Genomic DNA, 20,052 nt, shown 5'->3' on the forward strand with positions numbered 1-20,052 from the left:
TTCGTAAGAAACTTCAAAATTAGATGCATTTGTGAAGGAGGTGAGGTTGGCAGATATTGTGAGACGCTGTGCATATGGTGAACGATTCCAGCACCAACCCGACATCCACTGAAACTATTTAAAACGTAGCGCAGTACCTCCTGTACTTGGGATTTTCAACACTGACTCCTACATAGAATTTACAACAGAGAAACAGGCCATGTGGCCCAACTGGCAAATGATGGTGTTAATGCCCCACAGAAGCCTTCTGCCACCCAAATTCATCAAACTCTATCAGCCTATCCCAATTGCTCAATTTAGATTGAATATGAGCAAGCAGCAAAGAGTTTGAATCCGTAAGTGGCCTGCCACTTGGATCACCAAATAGTCAAAAGCAGTGGTGGGCAACCTGCAGCCTGCATGTAAACCATCAGGCTTCTGAGACATTTTGTACACTGTTACAAGATTCTATTGGTTTCATGTATCATAAAATCATAGATTTATTACAGTGCAGAAAGAGGCCATTTGGCCCATCGAGTCTGCACCGACCCTTGGAAAGAGTCCCTACCTAGGCCCACGCCCCAACCCTATCCCCGTAACTCCACCTACCCTTTTGGGCACTAAGGGGCAATTTACCATGGCCAATCCACTTAACCTGCACATCATTTGAACTGTGGGAGGAAACCGGGGTGATGTGTTGGGTGTTCTGGATCACATACAGGTCACCAACACTTGAAATAGTGCAGCACTATTTTATTGAATCATTAACTGTTTAAACATACTCAGACTGTGGGTAAATGCAATACCAGCTTTAACTAAAGACCTTTGCCTTGTCCTAACCAGTTGATGCACTCAGCACATGGTGAATGTCTGTGTTGCAGGCTGTGAGCTCTGTCCTCCGAGCTAGCTGCAACTCGAATGAGCGGGAACACTGATGCCCCCTGTCTTTATAGTGCGTGTGCTCTCATTGGTGATTGACTGTGGTGTTGCGGCCTTTGTTCTGTAACCCAGATGCTATCCCAGGTGGGGCTTTCGTCCACAGCTGAATAGTTACATGTTCAGCCTCAACCCTATGTCATGTAACTGTTGCATTATCAGGGTCTTGGCCCCAATTTTTAAAAATATGGTGCGGAACTTTCCAGAAAAAAAATGACAAAGTGTCATTTTCGGTACAAGAATCGGTGCAATGCCCACTGACCCCAATAGCGTGATCCTTTCAAGGATTTCCAGAAGAAACAATTGTTCCCCACATGAAAAGCGATGCACCTGGGGCACAAAGGGTTAAATTAGCCCATCCGGGGTCATCTGAGCATTTAAATGACTCCACAGTCTCTCATTCAAGCCATGAGGATGGCAGCGAGGAAACCTGCTCCTCGATTCACAGAGGGGGTCCTCATCCTTATGCTGTATTCCGTGGAGGAGAGGCGGGCAACCATATACCCTTGGGATGGCAGGAGATCTTTCAGAAAGATAACCAAACCAGCCTGGGAGACGGTCATAGTATTGGTCAGTGCCAGCATCCTGCACAAGAAAATGGGGGTGCTGTGCCACAAGGAGATGAATGAGTTCCTCCATTCTGCCAGTGTAAGTGCCCCCTGTCTCCTTCCTGCAGTCCATCTTGCTGCCACCTTGCAGAATGTCACCTCCATTCCACATGCTGCCATTTTGCAGGGCCCCAGCACCCAACCTCCTCCTTTCTCACACCCACAGGTATTCCTCATCAGAACACCTCCCTGCTTGTGAACAGCACCCACACATGCCAAGAATCTTCAAACTGCCAGGCGGCCAGCTCACATCAATCCCATTTGTGTTCCTGCGAGCGGGACTGTGCTGAGAGCTAAGTGGACCTGCGAGAGAAACGTGAGGAGCCACTGCACCTTCATCCAGATGACCAAACTGAAGTGGGTTCTCCGTATTCCAAACTGTTGACCTGGCCATGTATGAACACCATGTTCCTTGCCTTGCAGGAACATCATCAGATCAGTCTGGCTCATCTACCAGCAATGTCCGACTGCTCACCATCGACACGACATCGGAGGAGATGTCGGAGGCGGACACCGAAAATGCTATCACCCGCACAATCCACCGACAAAGAGACATAGATCACGGTGGGCGATCTTAGCAGGCAGGTTTCTGGGTCACTATCTGGTGAGCACCACACTTCTTCTGATGCACATCAGGTGGAGGCAGGAACATCCCAGGGATCGGATATTTGGAGATCTTCTGGATTCCAGGACTTAGCTGTGCCCCAGCCAGGTGCTATGCCTCAGGTCACAATCATCACTCAGCTGTTGGATGCAATGGCAGGGCTGGGAATGCCAGGAGGAGGTAACAACAATACTCCTGTGACTGCAAGGCCGAATGGAGGAGTCCCAAAGCCTTCTGTCACAGGAGATGCTGCCGGGCAATGAGTGGCACCCAGACCAATAATGCAAGGGTGGTGTTCACAGTGGATTTCTGGGGCAAGAGGTCAGATCTGTGATGGGAGGACTCCAAAATATGGTTCAGTCCCTGAGGAACATGGCTGAGGAACATGGTTCATACAATGGTGGGCTTCTGGGACTGGCAGCACCAGATGATGTTGAGGCTCCTGGAGATCACTCCTTTGGGGTCCTGGCACAAAAGCGACCTCAGTGCCTCTTGATCACATGGCACCAAGCTTTGAGCGTTGAACCCTGAGGATTCATCCCATTCCTTGAATTTGAGAATGTGGGCAGCTGACTTTGCTAAGGGTTACTCTTGATGGCCAATTGGTGTCATGATTATCAGTCACAGGTATGTTAGAGGGCACGATTGCTTTCTGCTTCAGGGAGAGGCAGAGCTAATAGGCATCCTTTTTATTCAGCCTGCAGAATTCAGAGATCTCACTGCTGTCGTGCCTCAACATTTAAGCCTCTTGTACAGCTGCCCCAGAGGTTGAGGCCCTCCTCGATCAGGGTGGGCACCGTGTTGCTTTCTCTTTCGGGGTCTCATTCACCCAGACCATTAGGCTCGGCTCCTAGACTCTCTTCACACACCATTCCCCACTCCATTTGCCCCGCAGCCTCCCCAAGCTCCCATGCCACAGAAAGCAGACTGCCACAGCACTAAAACCTAACTCACACAACACACGCAGCAGACTCAAGGACCAGCAACACCAATCGCGGTCCCCACCCCACCCTGAGAGGCTTATGCCCAGGACAGCTGTCCCCTCCTTCTCATACAACCCCTGATTTCCCCAAAACACCCCTGATCCCCCCCCCCCACCCCCCACCCCCCGACACGCCGACTCTCCCCCTCCCCCTGATAACCCTGACCGTTCCAACACCCCTGTCCGGAGCTGGCCTCTGTCCCCTTGGACACCCTAATGCTAGGTAGGAGGGTCTTCTCACCTTCTTCCTCCCTCTCAGAGGTCATTGTGCCTGGTTCCCATATTTGGCGTAATTGGCGCCAACGTGACGTCTCACCAGGTGGGTGGGAACATTCGATGAGGACTAAAGATGCAACATTAACTCCGCTAAGCAGATGCTAATGGATTTGAATTCATGATATTGTAGTCATGAGGAGTCCTGAATATATTAGACCAAATTTTTTATTTTAAAGCAAAGTACAACCCCAAAGTGGCAGAGAGCATAACCAGTCCCAGCCGGGACTATCCTAAGATGCCGCTTCCCTTCTGGGCCGGATTTATCAGGTGACATTAACAAACCTAACTGTTGGGTGTGCGCCCCTCAGTGAGGGAGCTCAGATTCCACGAACCCCACAGGGAGCTCAATCACATCATCACGGTGAGTCTCATGGGGGTGTTATGACACCCTGGGCTAGTGCACGGTCAATTCCAGCCCCATTTGACCTGGAGTCACAACACAAGTGAATTAACCAATAATTCTTAGAAAAATACCCAAAGTCTTTGGCCCTTGGCTGCCCAATAATCACAGTCACCAGGTTTGTAAATGTAAAAATAATTACTTTTTATTAATAATAAGAACTGTAATGGAATATGCAGCAAATAAAAACTGGTTAACTATTATCTAATTCCTAATACCCCGCTTTAACTTGCCCCCCAACATCTATACACACAAAACAGACAAACACAGAAGGGAAAGAAAGGGGTAAAAAAAATCATAAGTAAAAGGAAAAAAAGAGTCTTGTTTTTAGCACGTGACTCTTCTTCAAACTTTGCTTTCAGTTTGAGATTTTACTGTAGATTCATTCAGGCCTCTGTAGTTTCAGAAATACAGCACTCACAGCCTTTCTGGAGAAGGAGAGAAAGCAGATCCTTGTCTTTCTGTGTATTGGACTCAACTGCTCCCTCAGGTTCCTGAGAACCATTCCACTGGGATAGGATCCAATCACCACCTGTTACTGGGCAGAGTACAGCCTTTTGGTCAAGACATTAGCCACCAGCCAATCAATCAAATCATGTCCCACCCCATCTGTCTCCCTGGTGCCAAAACGTCTGAAGCTCCTGTTCAAACTAGGAGCGTCTAGCAGAGTGTTATTTCCTGTAACTTCTGAATTGCTCATTCTCTCTGTTGCTTGACTTGAAGGTATATGTTCATTAATCACCCATGTATCAAAAATGATAACGGCAATATAAAAGAAAGGGAAAATAAATGAATAAATTGGAAGGACCCTTACAGGGGTCGCAACACATGTCAATAAGGTCCGTGCCCTTCCCAAGCGTGAACCTAATCATGTCATCGGGGAGGTCCCTGGAAGTCGCATTCCGAAATCTCGCCATTACAAATCCTGCTTTTGACCTCTTGCGATATTTAGCGGCCATTACTGGATTTACGCTTGCTGCTAATGGGCCCACTGAATCGCACACATTGTGTTCTTAGGTTGCCTTCATTCAACCAAACTGTCAAAGGCAAGCCCAGTATTCAATTTTGTTTTAATCTATCTCAAACTGGAGAATATAAACAGTGGAATTCTCCATTTGCGGGATACTCCAATCCGCCGACAGCACCCCCACGCCCGTGGGTTTCACATGGGTGTGGGGTGGCCACAATGGGGAACTCTGTTAGCCATCTGCAGGAACGGAGAATCCCGCTGCCGGCCGGGGGGGGGGGGGGGGGGGGGGGGGAGGGGGGGTGCGTTGCGCTGGAAAACGCGGCTGGCGGACCGAAGATTCCCGCCCAAAGTCTTTGCAGTACCTCTGCATATTTCTGACACAATTTGGCTGCTTAATGAGGTCTTGGTGTGGTCGAATATTTGCTTCATTTTCTTAAAACTTTAAAAGTTTACCAGCTTATCTGCCATCTGTACTTCTGGCGGAATCACACATTTTATTCAGTGAATTCACAGAACAGCACAGTGGCTCCATTCCAAGAGTCTAACATTTCAATTTTTCACTTTCAGCTGATACAGTAATGTAAAGCAACGTATGCAGAGAATGAGCATCCAATAAAAACAGTATAATAAGTTAGAAAGAACTTGCTTTTATAAAGCATGTCCTATCTAAACTCAGGCCAGTCGAATGTGTTGCACAGCCCATGCAGTTACTGCTGTAATTGAGGTAAATGCAGCAGCCAAAGTGTGTAAATCCCGGTCTCAGAAATAGCACTGTGATAATGATCAGGTCTGCTGTTTTTGGATTAAATAATGGCCAGGGCACCAGGGAGAACTCTCATGCCTCTTCTTCTTAGCAGCAGACAATAGTTTATGTCCACCTGGAGCCTGGATTCAATTCTCATCTGAAAGACAATGATTGGAATTTAATGCCAATCAGCCACTCCAGGGCAGCACGGTGGCGCAGTGGGTTAGCCCTGCAGCCTCACGGCGCCAAGGTCCCAGGTTCAATCCTGGCTCTGGGTCACTGTCCGTGTGGAGTCTGCACATTCTACCCGTGTTTGCATGGGTTTCGCCCCCACAACCCAAAAGATGTGCAGGCTAGTTGGATTTAACACACTAAATTGCCCCTTAATTGGAAAAATTGGATACTCTAAATTTTTTTAAAAACAGCCACTCCATACCCCAATCCCAAAGTGGGCGGGAAGACAGCCTTTTAATCGGTCAGGATGGAACACAGTGGTGGACCAGTCGCCTTAACAACTACCCCGCACCTCGGCCAATTTAGGTCCTTTAACTGGCCAATTAATGCCCACTTAAGGGCCTCCTCCTGCTGCCACTGGTAGAATTCTCAGCATCAAGGTTCCGTGCCACTGCGGGCAGCCAGGGGCTGGGATTTACTACTCCCAATCACCTCAGGCGGGTATGACGATGAAAGCAGAAAATATCATGGGAAAGCCAAAGTCGCCTATCACATTGACGTAAAAGGAGGCAGTGGCAGGCTGGGTTTCAACATGGGACGTTTCGGGCCCTTCAAAAAAATGGGTCCATGGCGGCATGATGTCACAATGGCGTGAAGCACGATTGGTTTCAGAATGTGTGCTCCTGGTGAGCAGTATCCCAGGAAAGCTTGGAAGTGAGCACAGTACTCAGAGGTGAGAGGGCCATGTCAGGGTAATGCCATCGTATTCTGGGGTAATACCAGGTTAAGGCCAGGGTTGTGCCAGAGGTGGGGGTGCAACTGGGCGAAGATGATTTCTCGCTGTGCATTGGGCGGCATTTAAAAATGGCACCCAGATCATTGATTTGTTGTGTCGATGGCTGGGCAGGCAAATCAGAGGCCGCCCACCAGCAATACATGGAACACCTGCCTGCCTTATTTGTCAAATTCCCGCACTATATAGTTGCTAAATCTGCCCATTGCTGCTGATGGCCAAAACACTGCTTTTCCATTGGCCATTGGCCTTTTCCGATATCGGAGAAAATCTTGGCCCCTGTGACTGAGGGAGAGTCCTGTCAGTGACAAGGCCTGGCTCTCTGAGCGTAACCTCACCCCTACCAGCCTTCAGACTAATGCCTATCACCAACTCACTGGGGCCTCCTGGACCTGTCCCAGCAAGGCCACCCCACTGATCTACCCCAACCCCAGGTCTCCAGCACTGCTTCTGGTCTGGAGCCTTTTGCAGTCCCAATAGCGGCCAGTGATCCTGCTGGTACTGCTGAGACTGAGAGGCTGCTGTCATCCTAATTGGCCAGCAACTCTTAGCGGTGGGATCTACACCTCCAAACATGCAGGAAGGCCAATGGCTGGCTGATAAGTGCTGAATTGAGACTTAATTCCTTTAAGGCTCCTGGAAATGGAGGTGGTAGTGTTGCCATCAGCTTTCTAGTAGGTAGACAGCACAATGACCATTAAATTCACCCTGGTATCTATGACAGTGCCGTCACCCTCAATATTGCATGCTACTGAGAGTTGAAATCACATTGAGCAATGGGAGACCAGACTAGCTGGCAACAAACATTCAGGGCAATATTTTCCAGGCCATGTTTTCACTTGGCAGAGGCCATTGGCTGCCAGAGGGATCTTCCGGTTCTGCCGATGTCTACAGAATTTTGCATGGCTCGCCTATTCTGCTACCGGGGAACCCGCTGCAGGGGCTCGTAAAATCCTGCCCTCAGTTGCTCCTCTAAATCGCCTTCTAAGACATTCTGCTGGATGGTGAGTGTAACTTCCAATTCTGCCACCTTGCAGCATTCATTATTCAGTTCAGTCAATAACAAGCAAAGAGTGAAGCCCAAAGAATAAGAATGTGCTGTTTGTTGTTCAGCTAACCACCTCCAGCTTCCAATATGTAGGAATACCAAGAGATCAGAGGGAACAGTCAATAAACCTCTGCATCAATGACAGGTGTAAAGTTGCAGCAATTTTGTCTTTTGCTGATATTTTCTGCTTGAGTACGTCATTAGGGTGACAAGCAACTGAATCACAGGAAACATTGAACTGATCAATAAAGCTCACAGTACTTTTGCTTTACAATATGAAGATGCATATAATTAAATCCTTTTTCTTCTCCTTCTAAGTATTACTGAAGCACATTATCTGTAACCATAACTAAAAGCATCCAATAAGCCAGGCGTTTCAGACTAAAAAAATAAAAGTAAGGCCATTGGGAAAAAGAAATCCTTGCTGTCTGACCCAGAACATTCTGATCATCAACGACACCAACTTCAAAATGAAAACAATGTATACTTTAGTATGAAAAATATATTTCGTAATAATGAAAAATTGGTGGTGCTCAATGAATACACCTGTTGAATCTTTCTTTTCCCAGTCATTTGCTCTTTGGTTTATTTAAAATATTAGGCATTCATGCGCCAGTTGAGAGGGGTGCAGAATCCATTGTGCTCTGTGCGGGATTCTCCCCTACCCGGCGGGGCGTCCGGTCCCGGCGCCGAGGAGTGGTGTGAACCACTCCGGCGCCGGGCCGCCCGGAAGGTGCAGAATCCTCCACACCTTCAGGGGCTAGGCCGGCGCCAGCTGGCGCGAGTTGGTGAATGCGCAGGAGCGGCAGTGCCTGCTGGCATCATCCCAGCACATGCGCAGGGGTTTCTTCTCCGCACCAGCCATGGCGGAGGTCCACAGCAGCCGGTGGCAGGGAAAGAGTGCCCCCACGGCACAGGCCCACCCGCGGATCGGTGGGCCCCGATCGCGGACCAGGCCACCGTGGGGTCACCCCCCAGGGCCAGATCCCCCCTGTGCCCCCACCCCAAGGACCCCGGAGCTGACACACAGAGCCAGGTCCTGCCGGTAAGTACTAGGTCTAATTTACGCCGGTGGGACCGGCCTAAAACGGGCGGCTTGGGGACACAGTGGGGGCACCCCCCGGGGCCAGATCGCCCCGCGCCCACCCCAGGACCCCGGAGCCCGCCCGCGCCGCCTTGTCCCGCCGGTAAGGTAGGTGGTTTAATCTACGCCGGCGGCATTTTAGCGGCGGGACTTCGGCCCATCCGGGCCGGAGAATCGCGGGGGGGGCCGCCAACCGGCGCGGCGCAATTCCCGCCCCCGCCGAATATCCGGTGGTGGAGAATTCGGCAACCGGTGGGGGCGGGATTCACGCCAGCCCCCGGCGATTCTCCGCCCCCCCGCCCCCACATGTCGTACACTGTCGTATAAATTCAAAGTTGCAACCTTTGTACCAAGAGAAATTCCATTGCATCTGTGCTAAAATGACCTAGAATTAATTTGAGAGCATGTCCCTTTGTTCTGTTCCCGCAATTTAAAATAATATTCTAGATTAATTTTTTATATAACCTTACCAATACCACTCTAAAATTAACCCTCATTCACCTCCGTTCGAAACTGAAAAGCTCACGATTCTCTGGTCTTTACAACAGACAATGAAACTGGCATTTAGACTCATGGGGGAGATTTTTTTTATTCTTTCATCCGATGTGAGCAACGCGGGCAAAGGCAGCATTTATTGTCCATCCCTAATTGCCCTTGAACTGAACAGGGGGCAGTTCAGAATCCATCACATTGCTGTGGGTCTGGAGTCACATGAGTCGCATAAATTTGTTCACATCGCTCAGGCACTATGCTGAAATGTGTGGATTCACTGGGGCAGCCAAGGGCGCAAACATTTCATGGTTCATGCAGCATTCTTCCTTGATATCGTTTTGCACTGAGTGCTGAATTTGGTGCTTTTTGAGTGCGATAGTGAGAGTTTGGTGACCGAGGGAGTATAAGGCTTCATTTTTATCTAAAGTTTAGTCTTTCTTTTATTTAGTTAATTAACTTAAAAGTTGCTGTTTGGTTTAGAAGAAGGTGAATTTTCAATCAGCTTTAAACAGGCTTCTACTTCTAGGCACTTGCAGCTGGAGCTTGTTAATTAGTTAATTGGATTAGGCCAGTTTTTCAGAGGCTAGATTCACAGTATAAAAGTGATCCCCTACAGTGCAGACTTTGTTTGCACTGAGTGCTGAATTTGGTGCTTTTTGAGTGCGATAGTGAGAGTTTGGTGACCGAGGGAGTGCTGAATTTGGTGCTTTTTGAGTGCGATAGTGAGAGTTTGGTGACCGAGGGAGTGCTGAATTTGGTGCTTTTTGAGTGCGATAGTGAGAGTTTGGTGACCGAGGGAGTTAGGTGAGGAGGGAGTAAGGTGCTCCTTTCATTTTGTTTCCGACATTTCCGCAAAGAGTGCGAAGAGAGCCAGGAGTTTACAGGAAGTGTAGCTGACTGGGAGCAGAGTCGGAGGGCGGAGATCTAGTTAGTCCACACAGCAGCTATATTCTGTAAGGTAAGAGGGGATGGAGGCTAGGCCAGTTGCATGCTCCTCCTGTAGGATGTGGGTGGTGAGGGATACCACCGGTGTCCCCACTGACTATACCTGCGGGAAGTGCACCCAACTTCAGCTCCTCAAAGACCGTGTTAGGGAACTGGAGCTGAAGCTGGATGAACTTCGGATCATCCGGGAGGCAGAGGGGGTGATTGAGAAGAGTTACAGGGAGGTAACAACACCCAAGGTACAGGACAAGAATAGCTGGGTTACAGTCAGGGGGAAAAAAACAAACAGGCAGACAGTGCAGGGATCCCTCGTGGCTGTTCCCCTTCAAAACAAGTATACCGTTTTGGATGCTGTTGGGGGGGATGACCTACCGGGGGAAGGCCCTAGCGGCCAGGTCTCTGGCACTGAGTCTGGCTCTGGGGCTCAGAAGGGAAGGAGGGAGAATAGAAAAGCAATAGTTGTAGGAGATTCAATGGTTAGGGGAATAGATAGGAGATTCTGTGGTCGCGAGCGAGACTCCCGGAAGGTATGTTGCCTCCCGGGTGCCAGGGCCAGGGATGTCTCGGATCGTGTCTTCAGGATCCTTAAGGGGGAGGGGGAGCAGCCAGAAGTCGTGGTGCACATTGGTACCAACGACATAGGTAGGAAAAGGGGTGTGGAGGTAATAAACAAGTTTAGGGAGTTAGGCTGGAAGTTGAAAGCCAGGACAGACAGAGTTGTCATCTCTGGTTTGTTGCCGGTGCCACGTGATAGCGAGGCTAGGAATAGGGAGAGAGTGCAGTTGAACACGTGGCTGCAGAAATGGTGTAGGAGGGAGGGCTTCAGGTATTTGGATAATTGGAGCGCATTCTGGGGAAGGTGGGACCTGTACAAGCAGGACGGGTTGCATCTGAACCAGAGGGGCACCAATATTCTGGGAGGGAGGTTTGCTAGTACTCTTCGGGAGGGTTTAAACTAATTTGGCAGGGGAATGGGAACCGGATTTGTAGTCCAGCAACTAAGGTAGCCGATATTCAGGACGCCAAAGCATGTAATGAGGCAGTGGGGAAGGGAACACTGACAAAGGAGAGTATTTGCAGGAACGGAGATGGGTTGAAGTGTGTATACTTCAACGCAAGAAGCATCAGGAATAAGGTGGGTGAACTTAAGGCATGGATCGGTACTTCGGACTACGATGTGGTGGCCATCACGGAAACTTGGATAGAAGAGGGGCAGAAATGGTTGTTGGAGATCCCTGGTTATAGATGTTTCAATAAGATTAGGGAGGGTGGTAAAAGAGGTGGGGGGGTGGCATTATTAATTAGAGATAGTATAACAGCTGCAGAAAGGCAGTTCGAGGAGTATCACCCTATTGAGGTAGTATGGGTTGAAGTCAGAAATAGGAAAGGAGCAGTCACCTTGTTAGGAGTTTTCTATAGGCCCCCCAATAGTAGCAGAGATGTGGAGGAACAGATTGGGAAACAGATTTTGGAAAGGTGCAGAAGTCATAGGGTAGTAGTCATGGGCGACTTTAACTTCCCAAATATTGAGTGGAAACTCTTTAGATCAAATAGTTTGGATGGGGTGGTGTTTGTGCAGTGTGTCCTGGAAGCTTTTCTAACACAGTATGTAGATTGTCCGACCAGAGGAGGGGCAATATTGGATTTAGTACTGGGTAATGAACCAGGGCAAGTGATAGATTTGTTAGTGGGGGAGCATTTTGGAGATAGTGACCACAATTCTATGACTTTCGCTTTAGTAATGGAGAGGGATAGGTACGTGCAACAGGGCAAGGTTTACAATTGGGGGAAGGGTAAATACGATGTTGTCAGACAAGAATTGAAGTGCATAAGTTGGGAACATAGGCTGGCAGGGAAGGACACAAGTGAAATGTGGAACTTGTTCAAGGAACAGGTGCTACGTGTCCTTGATAGGTATGTCCCTGTCAGGCAGGGAAGAGATGGTCGAGTGAGGGAACCATGGTTGACAAGAGAGGTTGAATGTCTTGTTAAGAGAAAAAAGGTGACTTATGTAAGGCTGAGGAAACAAGGTTCAGACAGGGCATTGGAGGGATACAAGATAGCCAGGAGGGAACTGAAGAAAGGGATTAGGAGAGCTAAGAGAGGGCATGAACAATCTTTGGCGGGTAGGATCAAGGAAAACCCCAAGGCCTTTTACACTTATGTGAGAAATATGAGAATGACTAGAGCGAGGGTAGGTCCGATCAAGGACAGTAGCGGGAGATTGTGTATTGAGTCTGAAGAGATAGGAGAGGTCTTAAATGAGTACTTTTCTTCTGTATTTACAAATGAGAGGGGCGATATTGTTGGAGAGGACAGTGTGAAACAGATTGGTAAGCTCGAGGAAATACTTGTTAGGAAGGAAGATGTGTTGGGCATTTTGAAAAACTTGAGGATAGACAAGTCCCCCGGGCCTGACGGGATATATCCAAGGATTCTATGGGAAGCAAGAGATGAAATTGCAGAGCCGTTGGCAATGATCTTTTCGTCCTCACTGTCAACAGGGGTGGTACCAAGGGATTGGAGAGTGGCGAATGTCGTGCCCCTGTTCAAAAAAGGAACTAGGGATAACCCTGGGAATTATAGGCCAGTTAGTCTTACTTCGGTGGTAGGCAAAGTAATGGAAAGGGTACTGAAGGATAGGATTTCTGAGCATCTGGAAAGACACTGCTTGATTAGGGATAGTCAGCATGGATTTGTGAGGGGTAGGTCTTGCCTTACAAATCTTATTGAATTCTTTGAGGAGGTGACCAAGCATGTGGATGAAGGTAAAGCAGTGGATATAGTGTACATGGGTTTTAGTAAGGCATTTGATAAAGTTCCCCATGGTAGGCTTTTGCACAATGTAAGGAGGAATGGGATAGTGGGAAATTTGGCCAGTTGGATAACGAACTGGCTAACCGATAGAAGTCAGAGAGTGGTGGTGGATGGCAAATATTCAGCCTGGATCCCAGTTACCAGTGGTGTACCGCAGGGATCAGTTCTGGGTCCTCTGCTGTTTGTGATTTTCATTAATGACTTGGATGAGGGAGTTGAAGGGTGGGTCAGTAAATTTGCAGACGATACGAAGATTGGTGGAGTTGTGGATAGTAAGGAGGGCTGTTGTCGGCTGCAAAGAGACATAGATAGGATGCAGAGCTGGGCTGAGAAGTGGCAGATGGAGTTTAACCCTGAAAAGTGTGAGGTTGTCCATTTTGGAAGGACAAATATGAATGCGGAATACAGGGTTAACAGTAGAGTTCTTGGCATTGTGGAGGAGCAGGGAGACCTTGGGGTCTATGTTCATACATCTCTGAAAGTTGCCACTCAAGTGGATAGAGCTGTGAAGAAGGCCTATGGTGTGCTCGCGTTTATTAACAGAGGGATTGAATTTAAGAGCCGTGAGGTGATGATGCAGCTGTACAAAACTTTGGTAAGGCCACATTTGGAGTACTGTGTACAGTTCTGGTCGCCTCATTTTAGGAAGGATGTGGAAGCTCTGGAAAAGGTGCAAAGAAGATTTACCAGGATGTTGCCTGGAATGGAGAGTAGGTCTTACGAGGAAAGGTTGAGGGTGCTAGGCCTTTTCTCATTAGAGCGGAGAAGGATGAGGGGCGACTTGATAGAGGTTTATAAGATGATCAGGGGAATAGATAGAGTAGACAGTCAGAGACTTTTTCCCCAGGTGGAACACACCATTACAAGGGTACATAAATTTAAGGTGAAAGGTGGAAAATATAGGAGGGATATCAGAGGTAGGTTCTTTACCCAGAGAGTAGTGGGGGCATGGAATGCACTGCCTGTGGAAGTAGTTGAGTCGGAAACATTAGGGACCTTCAAGCAGCTGTTGGATAGGTACATGGATTACGGGAAAATGATATAGTGTAGATTTATTTGTTCTTAAGGGCAGCACGGTAGCATTGTGGATAGCACAATTGCTTCACAGATCCATGGTCCCAGGTTCGATTCCGGCTTGGGTCATTGTCTGTGCGGAGTCTGCACGTCCTCCCCGTGTCTGCGTGGGTTTCCTCCGGGTGCTCCGGTTTCCTCCCACAGTCCAAAGATGTGCGGGTTAGGTGAATTGGCCAATGATAAATTGCCCTTAATGTCCAAATTGCCCTTGGTGTTGGGTGGAGGTGTTGAGTTTGGGTAGGGTGCTCTTTCCAAGAGCTGGTGCAGACTCAAAGGGCCAAATGGCCTCCTTCTGCACTGTAAATTCAATGATAATCTATGATTAATCTAGGACAAAGGTTCGGCACAACATCGTGGGCCGAAGGGCCTGTTCTGTGCTGTATTTTCTATGTTCTATATCATCGTTGAGTGCCACTCAGGATTTTGATTTTAACCATCCACTTTACAGCAACAGGCAATACGAAGCCTTGGATGCCAAAGGTGAAGATAAAGTACAGGTAATTTGATCCCAAAAATGTACTTTGCTCCTTCAGTTATATACATGAGGTAAAGAATTTTAAAAGAACACGCATTTATATAATGTCTTTCACAATTCTGGGACATTCCAAAATGATTTGCAGCCAATGAAGTACTTCTGAAGTGTGGTTACTCTTATACTATAGGACGTATGACAACCAATTTCACATGTCTGAACCAACCAAGTCGTCAACCAATGACCACATTAGGGACACATAGGAACACATGTAGGAAATTCAGCAACAATGTGATGATGATCAGATGCTTTTTAAAAATAATATTAATTGAATATCAGGCCAGAACTCCCCACTCTTTATCACAATTGTGCCATGGGACCTTGTAGATGCACTGAGAGTGCAGACAGGGTGGCGGTTCAATGTCTCATCGAAAAAGCGGCACATGTTACAGTGCACCATTCTTCCAGTACTGTATTGAAGTGCTACCTTAGCTTTTCAAGCTGAAGAAACTACAGTCGGACTTTATAATAATCTTTATTATTGTCACAAGTAGGCTTACATTAACACTGCAATGAAGTTACTGTGAAAATCTCCTAGTCACCACATTCCGGTGCCTGTTCAGGTACACAGAGGGAGAATTCAGAATGTCCAAATTACCCAACAGCACGTCTTTCGGGACTTGTTGGAGGAAACCGGAGCACCCGGAGGAAACACACGCACACACGGGGAGAACGTGCAGACTTTGCACAGACAGTGACCCAAGTAGGGAATCGAACCCAGGTCCCTGGGGCTGTGAAGCAATAGTGCTAACCACTGTGCTACGACTTTAATCTACAACTACCTGACTACTGTGCCGTCACTTCTGCTCCAGAACTAGCTCTACCCCCTAGCTCACCTAGCAGCGCGTCTTTCAGGCCTTGTGTGGGAGGAAACCGGAGCACCCAGAGGAAACCCACACAGACATGGGGAGAACTGACAGACGCCACACAGACAGTGACCCAAGCTGGGAATCGAAACTGGGACCCTGGCGCTGTGAAACAACAGTGCTAACCACTATGCTACGACTTTAATCTACAACTACCTGACTCAGAAGCAGCAGTGCTACCAATTAATCAATGGCTGACCACTAGAAAACCAATGTCTCAACATTTGGGTCTGTTCTGAAGAATTATTACAGACATGCCGGAAGGAGAGCAGGAAAAGGTTATATCGGGGAGGATTTTGCTGAGAGCTGATTTGAGGAATACTGTTGGGCCCATGAGGAAGGAACTCTCCAACATTTCTGATTAACATCAAGCATACAATGGAGAACTGGGTACAAAGACAGGGCATATTCAGTTTCAGCTTCTGTTGCAGCCATATTAATGAGTGTAAACAAGAACCATTGAGATTTGGCTTTAGATGTCCAGCCAAAAATGAACTGATTTTCTTTTACTTTCAGACACATAGTCCTGCTCTATACTTCTGGCTTTAGCTCTTTTTCCTTCAGTTGTTCAGCATTCACACTTCTTTTGCCAAGTATGAGTAGTTTTCAATACTGTGTTTATAATTAATACATTTCATCGAGCTGCGCAAGTTACACCTAAGGCTTGCTTTAAGTAGCTTTCTGTGAACACATTTTCATTTTTTAATGAATATACTGACTGTGAATTGCGATTTAATCCAATCTAACAAAACATCAGGTGGTCTGATGTTAACATTATTTTGTAGCCAATAGAGTTGACCATCTGCCGGACTATGTGGTCTCCATTTGTGAAGATACTATCACTTTCGCAGGAATTAGTTTATTGACAATAATGAAAGTAAATATTAATGGCCAGGGTCTCACTTTTGGAAAGGAGTAAGGTGTATTTAGGTTGTTGCAAAATATATTTTTTTGAAGTGAGAAACCTAACCGAAGGATTAAAACTCAAAGTGCAACGCATAATGAAGGTTGAAAAGAGTAGATGGTGGGGAGGCAGTGACGTAGTGGTATTGTCACTGAATGAGTAAACCAGAGACCCAAAGTAATGCTCTGAGGCCCAAGGTTCGAAATCCGCCACTGCACCTGGTGTATTTTGAAATAAATAAAAATCTGGAATTAAAAGTCTAATGATGACCATTGCCGATTGTCGTAAAAACCCATCTGGTTCACTAATGTCCTTTAGGGAAGGAAATTTGCCGTCCTTACCTGGTCTGGTGTCCATGTGACGCTAGACCGACAGCAGTGTGGTTGACTCTTAACTATCCCCTCAAGGGCAATTAGGGATGGGCAATAAATGCTGCCACAGCCTGTGACACCCACGTCCCTTGAACGAATAAAAACTAATTTTTTAAAATCAGAAAGTGCTATTTTGGTGATACAAAGTCTTGGGTTTATCGCCTTGTGGGTTGTAGGAAGAAGATAGTTTAAAGAGTTTGGGTATCCTACAGATTTGCAATTATGGCCATAAATTAGAGGAGGAGGCTCGCACAGTGGGAATGATTTATAGCCTGTACTCTCCGTCCATGAGAAAAACGATGCAGGCTCAAATAGAATCGAAAAACGTATTGTTAGCTAAGAAATGTTGTTAATGTAAGGTTTCTGTCTCGCTTTGAACCAGCTCTGCCCTCAGATTGGCTCTTTCCGGATCTGTCCTGACAACTTCAACTTCATCTACTTTGGCAGTTGGTTCTGCATCATACTTCGCTTTTAAATCACATGGCTCAGTCTGAGTTAATTCCAGGGTTGTTTGTAATACTTGGACCTTGAGATCAGTCTCCTCAAAATCGGAGGCCAAAAATGTTTACGTCTTCTGCAACTTCCTGTCCTTTTTCGTGAAGTCATTCCGTAATGTCCGCTCTTTCCCAAGAGCCAGACTTTCTGATTTTCTGCTCAAGGTCTGCTCATACCTGTCGATTATTTCTTTAAATGCTTTTATTGTTGCTTCCTGATTTTTGATTTCTGCAAACCCTTTGTTGTATTCCTCAAGTGTATCCCGCAGTTTCTGATTCTCGGTTTCCATATCTTGCATACGCTGGACTATGAGCTGGAGCTGTTGTCCTGGATCTAATGCTGGAACGGGGTCACAGAGGTCACTGTTGGCGATCCGCAAAGTTGCATTTTCAGATTGCAATGAGCGGTTCTTCTCCAGCAGAAGTATCTCTAGGGTTTTGGATGTGTCCTGTAATCCAGAGCCTTCTGATGCTACGCCCCTCATCGATTTCAGGATACTCAGCTCTTTTTTAACCTTTTCATGGTCAGACTGTCCTTTCAGCTTTTCATTTAGTTGCTTGAGTGCGCTATGCACTGAGCAGCTGTTCTTTAGTATCTCTGAGAATATCCATCATCACTTGCAGCTCTGCCTTTTTCTCTTGCGGGCATGGGCAGCACGGTAGCACAAGTGGATAACTCTATGGCTTCACAGCGCCAGGGTCCCAGGTTCGATTCCCTGCTGGGTCACTGTCTTTGCGGAGTCTGCACGTTCTCCCCGTGTCTGCGTGGGTTTCCTCCGGGTGCTCCGGTTTCCTCCCACAGTCCAAAGACGTGCAGGTTAAGTGGACTGGCCATGCTAAATTGCCCTTAGTGTCCAAAAAGGTTAGGAGGGGTTATTGGATTACGGGGATAGGGTGGAAGTGAGGGCTTAATGTGGGTCGGTGCAGACTCGATGGGCCGAAAGTCCTCCTTCTGCACTGTATGTTCTATGTATGTTTCCATATCTCCAGTCTTTCTAATTAGCTCTTCCTTCTGGATGATTGATTTCCTGATGAAATTCACCTATCTCAGTATGTAGCTTCTGCAGTTTAAATACAGCCTTTCTGTTATTGTCTTCACTTGCTTCAAATGCATTTTTGACTGAATAAGTTTGTTCTCCAATTCAAGGCAATTCCCTTTCATGTGGTTTCTCTCTCCCTCTAGAGACTCAATAATTTGCTGAAATCGATGAGAGGTGTCGCATCAGAAGTTCATTTTTGTGTTGAGCGGGTTTATGATTTGCCGAGTCTTCTCCATAAACTGTTTCTGGTGTGCTAATTCTTCTTCTATTTCTGTGTTTTGTTGTTCAGCGCCTTCATTGATCATGTCCATAAAAAGGAGCTCACCAGGCCATCTAGTGTATCATTGAACTCAGTTTGTCTGTTCAGGGCTTCACTCATTTTTTTACCCTCGGTTATCACATTAATACTCTTAGGTTGCCTCGTCCTTGCAACCAACAGGAACTGCTGGGCAAAATGTATTTTTCTGGCACATCTGGTACAGGTTTTGCCGAATGCAGGGCATTTTCTCGGACCGCGTGTCCTGCAGCACCTCCGGCACAAAAATGGCGATCTCTGAAAATGTCTCAAAAAGACCACTGCCCACGTTTCTGATCCTGCTGCGACACAGCAAAGATGTCGTCGGTCGCGCCCTCTTTTTTCCCCGCCATTTTCTTTAGTCTGGATCTCAGTGATTTGCTTTTGTGCAACTCACTGTCTTTGCATATTTTTATTGCATCTGATAGTTTTAAATCGTTTTCCCTCAGCAATTGCTCGTGTAATTTATCACATTGCAGACCGAATACAATTTGGTCTTTTATCAATGAATCATGGAGATCTGCAAAATTGCAGGAATGCGCTTTGAGATGTAGATCTGTGACAAAACAGTCAAAGATTTTGCCTGCACCCATGCCCACATGTCTGTCCTTGGCCTGCTGCAATGTTCCAGTGAAGCTCACCGCAAACTGGAGGAACAACTTCTCATCTTCCGGATAGGCACACTACAGCCTTCCGGTCTCAACATCGAATTCAACAACTTCAGATGATTAGCTCTACTCCAACTTGACCCATTTGTTTTCATCCCATTTCATTTTAACTGTCTTTTAACATTTCTTTCTCTTTTATCTTTCTTTATATATATTTACCCCCCCCCTCCCCATCTTACCCACATTTCCCTACCTTACCTTACCTTTCCTGGGGCTGGTTTAGCACAGGGCTAAAGAGCTGGCTTTTAAAGCAGACCAAGGCAGGCCAGCAGCACGGTTCAATTCCCATACCAGCCTCTCCGAACAGGCGCCGGAACGTGGCGACTAGGGGCTTTTCTCAGTGACTTCATTTGAAGCCTACTTGTGACAATAAGTGATTTTCATTTTCATTTAATTTCATTACCCTTTCTCTCCCCTTTGCTTCCCCCTTCCCTTCTCCCCCTCCCCCCCCCCCCCCCCACATCTACATCTGTCACAGTTTACCCTCTTGTCATGTGAGGGTATCTTTGAGACATGGATGTTTAAGCAATGTACCTTTAAGAAAACAGTGATGTCAGAGAGTGGGTGGAGCTGAGGTCAGGTCAGCCATTTTGGCAGTTTGGTTTTGCAGTTTGAAAAGTGCCTGGCTGGTTTTGCTGAAAGCAGCTAAAAAGTGCCTGGCTGGTTTTGCTGAGAGCAGTTTAAAAGTGGAAAGCCAGTTTGAGACAGTAGCTTGAGAAGTTCTGGTTTGCTGTAATCTGCTTGAAGGGAGAAAGGCAGTTTGTGTGTGTCTGTGTGTGTCCAGAGAGCTGCAGGAAGAAAGCAAGGTGCTGGAGCTGAAGTCAACCGAGCTAATATATCTCTGCCATTCTACAGAAAATATATATATCCTTTAACCTGATGTGATACTGTTTAAAGGTGTTAAGTCTCTTAGAAGTTTGAAAGAACATTTTAAGGAGTTATTTGCTGTTGCAAT

This window comes from Scyliorhinus torazame, chromosome 14 (genome assembly GCF_047496885.1).
Source record: "Scyliorhinus torazame isolate Kashiwa2021f chromosome 14, sScyTor2.1, whole genome shotgun sequence".
Classification (NCBI taxonomy): Eukaryota; Metazoa; Chordata; class Chondrichthyes; order Carcharhiniformes; family Scyliorhinidae; genus Scyliorhinus; species Scyliorhinus torazame.